Raw genomic sequence first — 11,371 nt, 5'->3', positions numbered from 1 at the left:
AGAAAAGAAGTAAAACTCTCACTATTCAGAGATGACATGATCCTATATTTTGAAAATTCTGAAATATCTACAACAAAGCTATTAAAGCTAATAAATGAGTTCAGCAGAGTAGTAGGATACAAGATCAACATGCAAAAATCAACAGCAACTTGATAAGGAAATCAAGAAAAAAATTCCATTTACAATAGCAGCAAAAAGACTCAAATATCCCAGAATTAATTTACCAGGAATGTAAAGGAGCTATATTCAGAAAAATACAGCAAACTGCTAAAAGATATCAAAGAAATCCTAAGCAAATGGAAAGACATTCCATATTCATGGATTGGAGGACTAAAGATCATGAAAATATCAATTCTACCTAAACTGATTTATAGATTTGATGAAATACTAATCAAAATTCCAACAGCCTACTTTACAAAAATCAGAAAGTCAATTATCAAATTTGCTTGGAAGGGAAAGAGGTCTCAAATAGCCAAAAACATCCTCAAAAAGAAAAGCAAAGTCAGAAGACTCATGCTTCCCTGACCTTGAAATGTATTATAAAGCTACAGTGGTCAAAACAGTATGGTATTGGCATAAAGATAGACACATTGATCAATGGAATCAAATTGAGAGTTCAGAAATAGATCCTCACCTCTATGGAAACTGATTTTGTATAAGCCTACCAACTCCACTGTTCTGGAACAGAACAATCTCTTCAACAAATGGTGCTGGGAGAACTGTACATCCATAACCAAAAGTGCTGAGACCAGCTCAGCAATAGGTCTGCACAAAAGGAAGGCGATGCAGAACTAAAGAAATTAAAGGACAGAAAGAAAGACACAAGAAACAAAGATAGGACCAGGGGACTTCACAGCTTTTGAAATTGAGAGCCTCAACACTAGTTTCCTCATTGTATTTATTTGAAAGCTTAATGAGCAGCTGTGGGCTATAGGAAGCAACTTGCAACATCTACATTAAGGTAATTTACAATAACAGGAGGCAACTTAGAACATTCTGTACAATAACAGGAAGCAACAAATAGGCAATCCAATTTCCCACAACATATCCCCCTTTTTGTTTTTATAAAGCAACAAAGGCAGATTAGGTGATTTTCTTACTGCCTCATACCCTGAAGGGCTCATTGTGTGCTTATCATTTAAGTAGCAATGTCAAATCAGAAAATAGCTTATACATAATCCATAACTATAGGAGATTTATACAAACTTCCAACTAACAAACGATTTCTCTCTCATGGGCTTAAGATTTCTTATCAGCAAGGCTGTATAGGCCAGTACTTTATCAAAAATGACCTCATTTTCCCAAATTTGTATAGTTTGAGGCACAGACAATGATAAATTATTGTTACTTCCTCATTTTGGCTGTAGGGCAGCTAGAAGTTTATCACATAATCTCAATGCCTTCATTGGTCCTGCTCTTAGCATCTTCACTGGACCTGAGACCACAACTCAGTGTTTTGAATTAGCTTAGTCCATCACTGTGAGGACCTGTTTTCTGGGCAGAAAACAATAGCTGGCTTTTTATAAGAGTCCTGATGTAGTGTCTGTAGCAGTGAAAGCACATCCTGCCCTTCCCAAAAGCAGGAGAGGACCAATGCCACAGTCATTGAAGTGAGCATGAAGGACACTCATGGGTGATGTCCACAAACTGCCAGTGAACAACAGGCAGCTGGAACCACTGGGCTAGGCACCCCAAGGTCTGGTATCCATGATGTTCGCCTTTCCAGTGGAGCCACTCTGCTGCTTCTCAGGTCTCCATTGTATGGCTCTGGATCTTCATGAGGCATCTGCCTCAACTGTGCTGAGAAGGATGTTAGAGGAGTGGGCAGGGACATGACAGACAATTACCTGTCATGGCTGGCAGATGTCTCAGATATTCTTCCACAGAGAATCCTCCCCTGGATAGGGATGGCAGTCTTCAGAGTAACCAGACACTATTGGGTTAAGCTTTTCACTCTTAGCAGGGCTTCCTATGCTGCACGCAATTGTTTTTTTTATTGGACTTACTGCCTTCTCCCACAATTATGACTATAGCCCAAGTGGTACTCAATTAGAATGTTGCCTTTGCCACAAACCCACCCAAAGCCAATATTGGTGCTGGCCATATCCCATTCACAGGCTAAGTCAATATCCGCTTTCTCCCCCTTTTTATTATTATTATTATTTTTAAAGCAGCCTGCTGGAGGGTCCTCCTATTCCCATGAAGGACCTTCTTAATTAACACATCTCAGTGAAGGATAAAAGATTTTTAGTATTCCAACAATATTACAAATTCTATTAACATGGGAAAACATTGTCCTTCATCTATCACAGCAGAGGGTGTAGCTTTGTCTTACCCAGTCAAATAACATTTAAGAACTTGATAGAGCAGCAGGAACCTTGCAGCCTGTCCCAATTGTTTGCCTATTCCAGGCCCCTAAAATACCATTGTCTCTGATGTTTTTTTGTAGGGTCACTGCCACATGTTTCTTCTATGCAGCCAGGTTCTTTGCCACCAGGCCAGGGCAGATGGTTAGGCTATGCACACAGCCTTGGGGAAGCACTGCAAAAGTCCCTTGTTGACTTTTCTATAGGTGGGAGAATGCGGGTGGCTTGACTTGCCCAAGGAAACACCAAAGAAAGGCCTAGTAAGTTTTGAAACAAAGTGATAGTGGCACAGTTGGGTATTCATTTCTTACAACAAACCAGCAATATCTGGGACTGCTGCATACTACAAGGGTATCACTTTAATTTACAATAAGAGGTCATTTCTTTGACACTTACTATTTAATATTAAAGCTTTTAAAATTTAAGAGATAGACCCATCAAATATTACTCAACTTTAACCACAAAAAATTCCTTTTCCACAAACCTGCACTTTTTGTATTCATTCAGGTTTTGTTCTACACCCTACTCTTTCTTAATAACCAATCATTTTATTTTAGGACAAAATTATTTTCTGTTTCTTTAATAATAAAAACACACTCTATACGTCCTACGTACATAAGTTACCGAAATGATTTTGGAAACTGTCTCCAGTCAAACCTCTTACAGCATACAACTATCATTAACACTAAACAAACTTGTTAAAATAATAATTCAGTTTGGTTATATGCAAATATAACTTTTCTTTATTTCAAATACCTAGTAGCATGCAATATTAGAAACAGTCTTTTAGAAGCAAGTTGGCAGGGGAGGTTGGCTGCCAACAAGTTTTTCTGTTATAAAATTACCTTTCATTATTATTATCAATTCAGTTTTTGTTCAATAATGACTTCCTGGAATTAGCCATTTAAATACCTCAATTCAAGCAATGCTTCCACAAACTTCTTATAATTATTTATAACCGTATGGACTATAATTATATTATTTTTAGAAGAATTTCACCTTTACAGAACATATTCCCTTACTTAAAGTTACCACAATACCTTTTATAACTTGCCACATGCATTCAAGTTTTGTGCTGCATATTTCCATTTTGATTTTATGAACACTAGCCATTTTCCTTTAGGACAAAACACACTTTTACACACACACCCCTTTTTTTTTTTTGAACAGACATCAAATTTCATTCGGTACTCCCACAAACTTTTTGCCTTTTTAGATATTCATTTAAATTTTACATCCTTCATTTTATCCTGGGAAGAAAAATAAACTATTCATTTCAATTTGAGCAAAACCTATTTTTTATGAAGAGACTTACAGTAATTTTGTTAATCAAGACTTACAATTTTTATTATTGTAGAGATCTTATTAATGAGACCAAACATTAATCAAAGTCTCCTTTAAAACTATATCTAAAAATAGAGCAATAAGATTTTAAAGGAAATTTAAAAGCTTAATGGAGAACTGTTTTTTTCTGAATTTACCTCAATATACTAACATTTCAAAAAATTAAAGTGAAGCTGGTTAGAATCAACTTGTAATGGCTTGTGAAGTCATAAGTTGTCCCAAGAATCAGTGTGTAAATGTGTTAGGAAGGAAATCTGGGACTGGGATGCAGCCAAGTCCAATCAAGGTCATCCTGAGCCGGAAATGTGCTAAGAAGGCTGCAAACTAATCACACTAGAATCCAGCTACATGCAGTCATTGTGGGGTCCTAGCAGGATGTACATTATTATTAAATTATCGTAATTATATTATCTGTCTTAGTTCAAAAGATAAAATTTAAATTGGCTGCTTTAGATCTAAAAGAGAGATGCTAGGCAATAGATGCATGTGTTAAGGTTTACAGAGCACCTTTTTTAAAAATACTTTTTTAATTTTTAAAAAATACTTTAGATTATATAAATGTTACATAAAAAATACAGGGGATTCCCATATACCCCACTCCCTACCCCTCCCACACTAACAACATCCTTCATTCGTGTGGGGCATTTGTTACAATTGATGAACACATATTAGAGCATTGCCACTAGAGGGGATTATAGTTTACATTATAGTTTACACTCTGTTCCACACAATTTTGTAAATTATGACAAAATATATCATGACCTTTAGCCATCATTGCAATGTCATTCGGAACAATTCCAATGTCCTGAAAATGTCCCTGTATTGTACCTGTTTTTCCTTCTTCCTCCCCTCAGAACCTCTGGTGGCTACTGCCTCCACATCAGTGATAAAAGTTCTTCCATTACACAGTGCTTTTCAGTGTAAAGAGCTCTTGTATCTGGTGGGCATGAGTTTTCCACCACTAGAAGGACACATTCTATTGTAGAGAAGAGTTAATTCTTTCGGCTTTTCCTTCTTATGAAAAATCTCTAAGACCATTCAATTTTCACACTGATTCTGATTCTGAATCAAACATCCTTTTGATAACCATTTCAGTTTCCCAGTGACTTAATCCAGGATGCCCTGGAAAATGGAGATAGATAATACATTCCCCAGAAAGGGATATCCGACAATGTAAATAAATACATTGACATTCTGGTTTACCTGCCTCTTGTAAGTTTAAAGTGGTCACTTCCCCTGAATCTTATCAATTCTAGGTAAATAAATAAAAGCAATTTCTTGGATCCTGGCCTATGTATGGTGACTTGAGCAGCCTGCTGTCCTTGTTCTTTGGTATCATTTAAATGTATACACTGTGTAAACTTATGTAATTATTAAGTCCCAAACACTGCCATTTCAAGAATATTAGTTGTTATTTTAAGGGGAAAAACCTATTTGCAAGAATTAAAAATAAATCTGTAAAATTAAAATTTTATTTTTCAACTTTAGAGGACTGGTAACAAATCTTTGTATAAAGAGAGAAATGAATACGAAACATCTTACCTAATTTCACATAAACAACTACTGCTATATAAGATCTGTTTACTTTTATAAAAAATATTTTTAAAACAAAATTATCTTTCAGTTATGCCACAATAAATGGCTGCTTTCTTTGGTTTATTAAAAAATAACCAGTGAATTTGTTTATTATGTCGGAAAAAAATTTTGTCTCTTTTTCACTTTTTCAGCTGATTATGATGGAGCTTTGTTGATGCAAGCTAAATAAATATTATCTAAATGAAAAATATTCTTGTCATGTTTGTCTCTTTCAGAGAATATCTGTAAGTCAGATTATTAGTGGGAGCAGTTGAGCTCCTTCTATCCACATGCTTCCCACATGGGAGGTCCTGGGTTTGGTCCCCAGTGCCTCCTAAAAACAGACAAAAAAAGACAACAAGCAAACAAATAAAAAAAACCAGCTGAGGGGAGCTGATGTGGCTCAGTGGTTGAGCACTGGCTTCCCACATATGAAGTTTGGGATTCAATCCCGGCCCCAGTACCCAAAGAATATTGGTTTTATAGACTGATTATACCTTAAATATTCAAAAATATTTATTTGGCTATTAAATCTCAGGTCAACCTTTATTTTTCTTGCATGGGTTATTGATATTTAAGATGTTTCACCAACATTTAAAACTTCTAAAGGCTTTTCATGAGAAGTCTCAAATGTCTCACTATAAAAGGCAAAGAACAGTTTTATTTTCCAGGTGTATAAACTAAGTCCAGATGTTAAGATCCCATTTATATGGGTCTACTGTTTTTCAGATTAACTGTGCTTGTGTAAGCTTGGTGATCTCATGGTCAGTGCTGCCACTGAAATTTGGATGACCTACAGAACCACTTCGGTTTTATCAGAAGGCTTTTGGTGGTGAAGTCAAGGAGGGTTGAAAGGGATTAAAGAAATGTGTCTAAGAACTTGTCTTTTCCTGGACCACTGAGGAGTTGTGTTGGTGCAGGCAGCCACAAGGAGGAGATGACTATGTGGTTTTAAATTAAGACTCTTCTACAACCAGCTCTCAAAAAACCCTCCTGGGAAGTGGATGTGGCTCAAGCAGTTGGGCTCCTGTCTACCATATAGGAAGTCCAGGGTTCGATGCCCAGGGCCTCCTGGTGAGGGCAAGCTCACCTGTGTGGTGAGCTGGCTCATGCAGAGTGCTAGCCTGCACAGAGCACTGCCCCGTGCAGGAGTGCTGGCCCACACGGAGAGCTGGCACAGCAAGATGATGCAACAAAAAAAGACACAGCAGATCAGGGAGCTGAAGTGGCACAAGAGAATGATCGCCTCTCTCCTACTCTGGAATGTTCCAGGATGGGTTCCCGGAGCCACCTAAAGAGAAGACAAGCAGGCACAGAAGAACACACAGCAAATGGACACAGAGAGCAGACAATGGGGAATGGGAGGGAGGAGAAATAAATCTTTAAAAAAACACCTTCCCCCTATCCCTCTTTCTGCTTCCACACCTAACCAGGTCTCCCCCACATTAAATGTTGGAAGGCATGGGAGGAGCCCATCTGTGGCATCATCTTTTCTGCACCACATTTGGGACGGCTCTGGCAATGGTTGCTCCACAACTCACTTTTCTAGCACCTGCTGCTCCTGAACTTGAGCAGTGACCCTAAGAGTTGATGTCATGCAGCGACTGAATGCCTCAAATGTAGGGGGCACTAACAATACCAGAGTGGCAGTGATTCTCTCCAACTCCACATGACCCTTATTGGCTTGCCTAGTGTGCTCCCTACTCTGATGCGTCAAAGTCAGAGCAGAAAAATGACAGAAAAATAATTTCCCCACAGCAAAGCATAAGACTCTATGAATAGAGCCACAGTTATAATAACCATTTACCAAGTACTCAATTGTGTGCCATTGCACTAGCCACTTTATACATGCTATCTCCATTAACTTTCATGACATTTTTCAGAGATAGGCTATGTCACAGTTGAGAAAACTGAGACTGAGATGTTACCCAATTTTCCCTGGGCCATATTGCTGGAAAGTGACTGAAATGTGATCCAAACCTGGTTGGCCACCCCAAAGCTAAATGTTCAACACACTATACCATCTAGACCAGGGGTTCTTAGAAGGGGTCCATGAGCTTGAATTTAAACATGAAAGAACATTATTCTTGTGGGGATGTGTTGGTGCAGGTATGATATATTTATTAAATAATACTCAGTATAGTGTGGACTTAGTAAGGGGTCCATGGTTTTCACCTGACTGGCAAAGGGGTCTGTGGAACAAAAAAGGCTAAGAACCGCTGATCTAAGATAATGTGAAATACTCTCAAATCAAGGACCCCAAAATTTAAGAGAACATTTATCATTTCTTTCCTGCCTATAAAAGTTGCAAAAACACATCATTGAGAATTTTACTAATAAAGAAAAAACTTAAAATTTAACTATAATTCCACTCCTACAGTGTAATTCCACTACACACAGGTGATTGTGTGTTTGTGGATGTTGTGGATGTACACGTGCGTGTATCTTTTTCATAGTATATATAATACTCTGTAATTCTTCAATAGTATATTTTCCATTTAATATATTTTAAAAGATTTATTTTATTTATTTTATTTCTCTCCCCTGCCCCCCACCCCCCGTTATCTGCTCTCTGTGTCCATTTGCTCTGTGTTCTTCTGTGTTCTGTGTCCACTTGCATTCTTGTCATGCAGCACTGGGAAACTGTTGCTTTTTTTGTTGTGTCATCTTGCTGCATCAGCTCTCCGTGTGTGTGGTGCCACTCCTGGGCAGGCTGCACTTTTTTCGCATGGGCTGGCTCTCCTTGCAGGGTGCACTCCTTGTGTATGGGGCACCCCTGTGTGGGGGACACCCCTGCATGGCACAGCACTCCTTGCATGTGACAGCATTGCGCATGGGCCAGCTCACCACATGGGTCAGGAGACCCTCGGTATTGAACCCTAGACCCTCCATATGGTAGGCAGATGCTCTATCAGTTGAGCCATAACCACTTCCTACCACTTAATATTTTGATTGCTTAATTTTATTTTTGGAATTTTTATTGCTAATATATGGAAATAGAATTGATTTTTGTATATTGAACCTGTATCTGGCAACCTTGCTGAACTTATTAATTCCTGTAGTTTTTTGTGTCCATGTAGAATCTTTAAGATTATTTACATAAAGGATCATGAATCTGTGAATAAAGACAGTTTTACATTTTCCTTTCTGATATGTAGCCTTTTATTTTTCTTCCCATTGCTCTGGCTAGAATTTCCAGTAAAATGTAGAAAGGTAGTGGTGAGAGTTGATGCCTTGCCTTGTTTCCAATCTTAGTGGAAAACAATGTCTTTCATAATTCAGCATGATGTTAACTGTACATTTTCCATAGATGCTCTCTATAAGATTGTGGAAGTCCTCATCTATTCCCAGTTTGCTGAACGTTTTAATCATGAATAGGCTTTGGATTTGCCTAGTGTTCTTTCATTCTATTGAGATGGTGTTGTTTTTTATACTTTATTCTTTTGTATGTTGTATTATGCTAAGTGATTTCTGGATGTTAAATCAACCTTGCATTCCTAGGATAAATCCCATTTGGTCATAATGGATAATCATTTTTATATATTGCAAGCTAGATACAGCTTGTTAATATTTTGCTGAAGATTTTTCCATCTATAATCATTTGGAATATTGGTCTGCAGTTTTCTCTTTTTATGTAATGTTTTTAGTTTTAGTACTGGATTAAAACTGGCCTCATAGACTGAGTTGGGAAGTGTATTTTCTCCACCTCTATTTTCTGGAAGAGTTTATGCAGGATTTTACTATTTATTCTTTAAATGATTTATGGAATTCTCCAGTGAGATTGTCTGGGCCTGGAATTTTCTTTATGGGGAAACCCAAAATAACTAATTCAATTTCTTGTTATATAGCTCTATTGTGATTTTCTATTTCTTTATACATATATTTAAGATTTATTTTATTTACTTTATTTTTTCTTTATTTATCCCGCCTCCCCCAGATGGTTCTCTTGTCTGTCTGCTTGCCTTCTCTAGCAGGCACCGCAACCGAATCTGGGACCTCCCACTTGAGAGGGAAGTGCCTTAATGCCTGAGCCACACCTGCTCCCCTGTGGGCTGTGGCATCTACTGACTTGTAGTGTCTGTTTTTTGTGGAAGGGGTGGAATCTAGTTCATTGGGGTGGGAGGTGGTGTCTGCTCATCTTCTTTTAGGAGGCACCAAGACCCAAACCAGAAACTCCCATGTGATAGGCAGGCACCAAAAGGATTGAGCCATAACTGTTTCCCTTCTCTTTCTTAGTGAGTCAATATTGGTAATGTTTCCCTTTCTAGAAATTTGTCCTTCTCATCTAATTTATCTAATTTATTGGCATACACTTCTTCATAGTATTCCCTTATAACCCTTTTAATGTCTGTAAGATCAAAGTTATGTCCCCTCTTTCATTCCTGTTTTTGTTCAGTTGTGTCTTCTCAATTTTTTTCTTGGTCAATCTAGCTATAAAGTGTTACCAATATTTAGTTTCACTGATTTTTCTCAAAAATTTTTTTGTTTTCCATTTTATTGATTTCACTCTTTATTACTCTTTTATTACTTTATTACTTCCTTCTGATGCTTTAGGTTTCTTTTTTTCCTAAAATTTTAGCCTTTTCTATTAAAGCTATAAATTTCCCTATATGCACTGTTTTAGCTGCATCCCCACCTTTTTTTTTTGCATCCCATATTTTCATAGGATTTTTTCCCTCCATTCTGTAAAAAGTATTTTGTAAATCCCTTGTGATTTCTTTTTGACCCACGGATTATTTAGAATTGTGTTCTTTAAATTCCAAATATCTGTAGATTCCAAAATTTCCTTTTCTCATTGATTTCTAACTTAATTCCATCATGGCCAGAAAATACACTTTGTAATTTTTCAATCCCATAAAATTTTAAATTCACTGTGACTTCCTTTATGCATAGCATATGGTGTATCCTAGAGAATGTTCCCTATGTGCTTGGAAAGAATGTGTATCCTGTTGTTGGGTGGAGTGTTGTATAGATATCAAATTGGTTGATAGTGTTCCTCAAGTCTTCTATACCGTCACTGTTTTCTCTCTAGTTGTTATTATCAATGATTGATAGTGAGATATTGAAATCTCCAATTATTCTTTATTATTTTTGGTGCTCTTCATTTCCCCATGTGGATTGAAGTTACTGTCTCATGCATTTCCTTTCTCCCATACTTTCATTCCCTCCTTCCTCCTTTATGTGATAATTGTCATGTATTTTACAGCTTATCTTTTATAAGCCCAACACTACAGTTTTATAATTATTATTTTATGCAATTGTATTTTGAATTAGTTAAGAAAATAAAATATATTCATACTGTCTTTTATATTTACTTATGTAATGACCTTTACTGGTGCTCTTTACTTCATCATGTGGATTCCAGTTACCATCTCCTCTCATTTCCTTTCATGCTGAAGGACACCTTTAGTATTTCTTGTAAGGCAAGTGTACTAACAACAAATTCTTCCAGCCTTTGTTTATTTGAGACTATCTTTATTTTGCCTTTATTTCCAAAGAATAGTTTTCCTGGATATAGAATTCTGGGTTGACAATTCTCCCCCTTCCCCCAACATACATCATTCCACTCTCCCTGGCCTCCATTATTAAGAATCAGCTGTTAGTATTATTGCAGTTCTCTTGTATTTGATGAGTCGTTTTTCTCTTGCTTTTGCTGCTTTTGAGATTTTCTCTTTGTCTTTGGTAGGACCTAAAATGAAAGTGTGGGGTCTCCTGTTTTATAAATCATTAAGAATTTCAAAATGCTGGCCACAAAGCTGGCTCTGAGGTTTGGCTTTCAACAGTTTGTGTATGATTGAACTATGATATCTAAGAGTTTATCCTATATGAAATTTGTTGAACTATTCAAATATGTAGATTAGGGTTTTCATCAAATTTAGGAGGTTTTCAGGCATTATTTCTTCAAATATCTTTTGCTGCCTCTTTCTTTCCTCTCTTCTGGTACTCCTATTATGTGTATTTTGATGAACTTAGCAGTATCCCTCAGGACTGTGAACCTTTGTACATTTCATTGTCATTTTTTTCCTGCTGTTGTTCATATTGAATAATCTCTTTTGATGTATCTTCAAATTCACTGATTATTTCTT

This window comes from Dasypus novemcinctus, chromosome 16, assembly GCF_030445035.2.
Source record: "Dasypus novemcinctus isolate mDasNov1 chromosome 16, mDasNov1.1.hap2, whole genome shotgun sequence".
NCBI classification, from domain to species: Eukaryota; Metazoa; Chordata; class Mammalia; order Cingulata; family Dasypodidae; genus Dasypus; species Dasypus novemcinctus.
The sequence above is the reverse complement of the archived record's forward strand: the minus strand, read 5'-3'. Positions refer to the sequence as shown.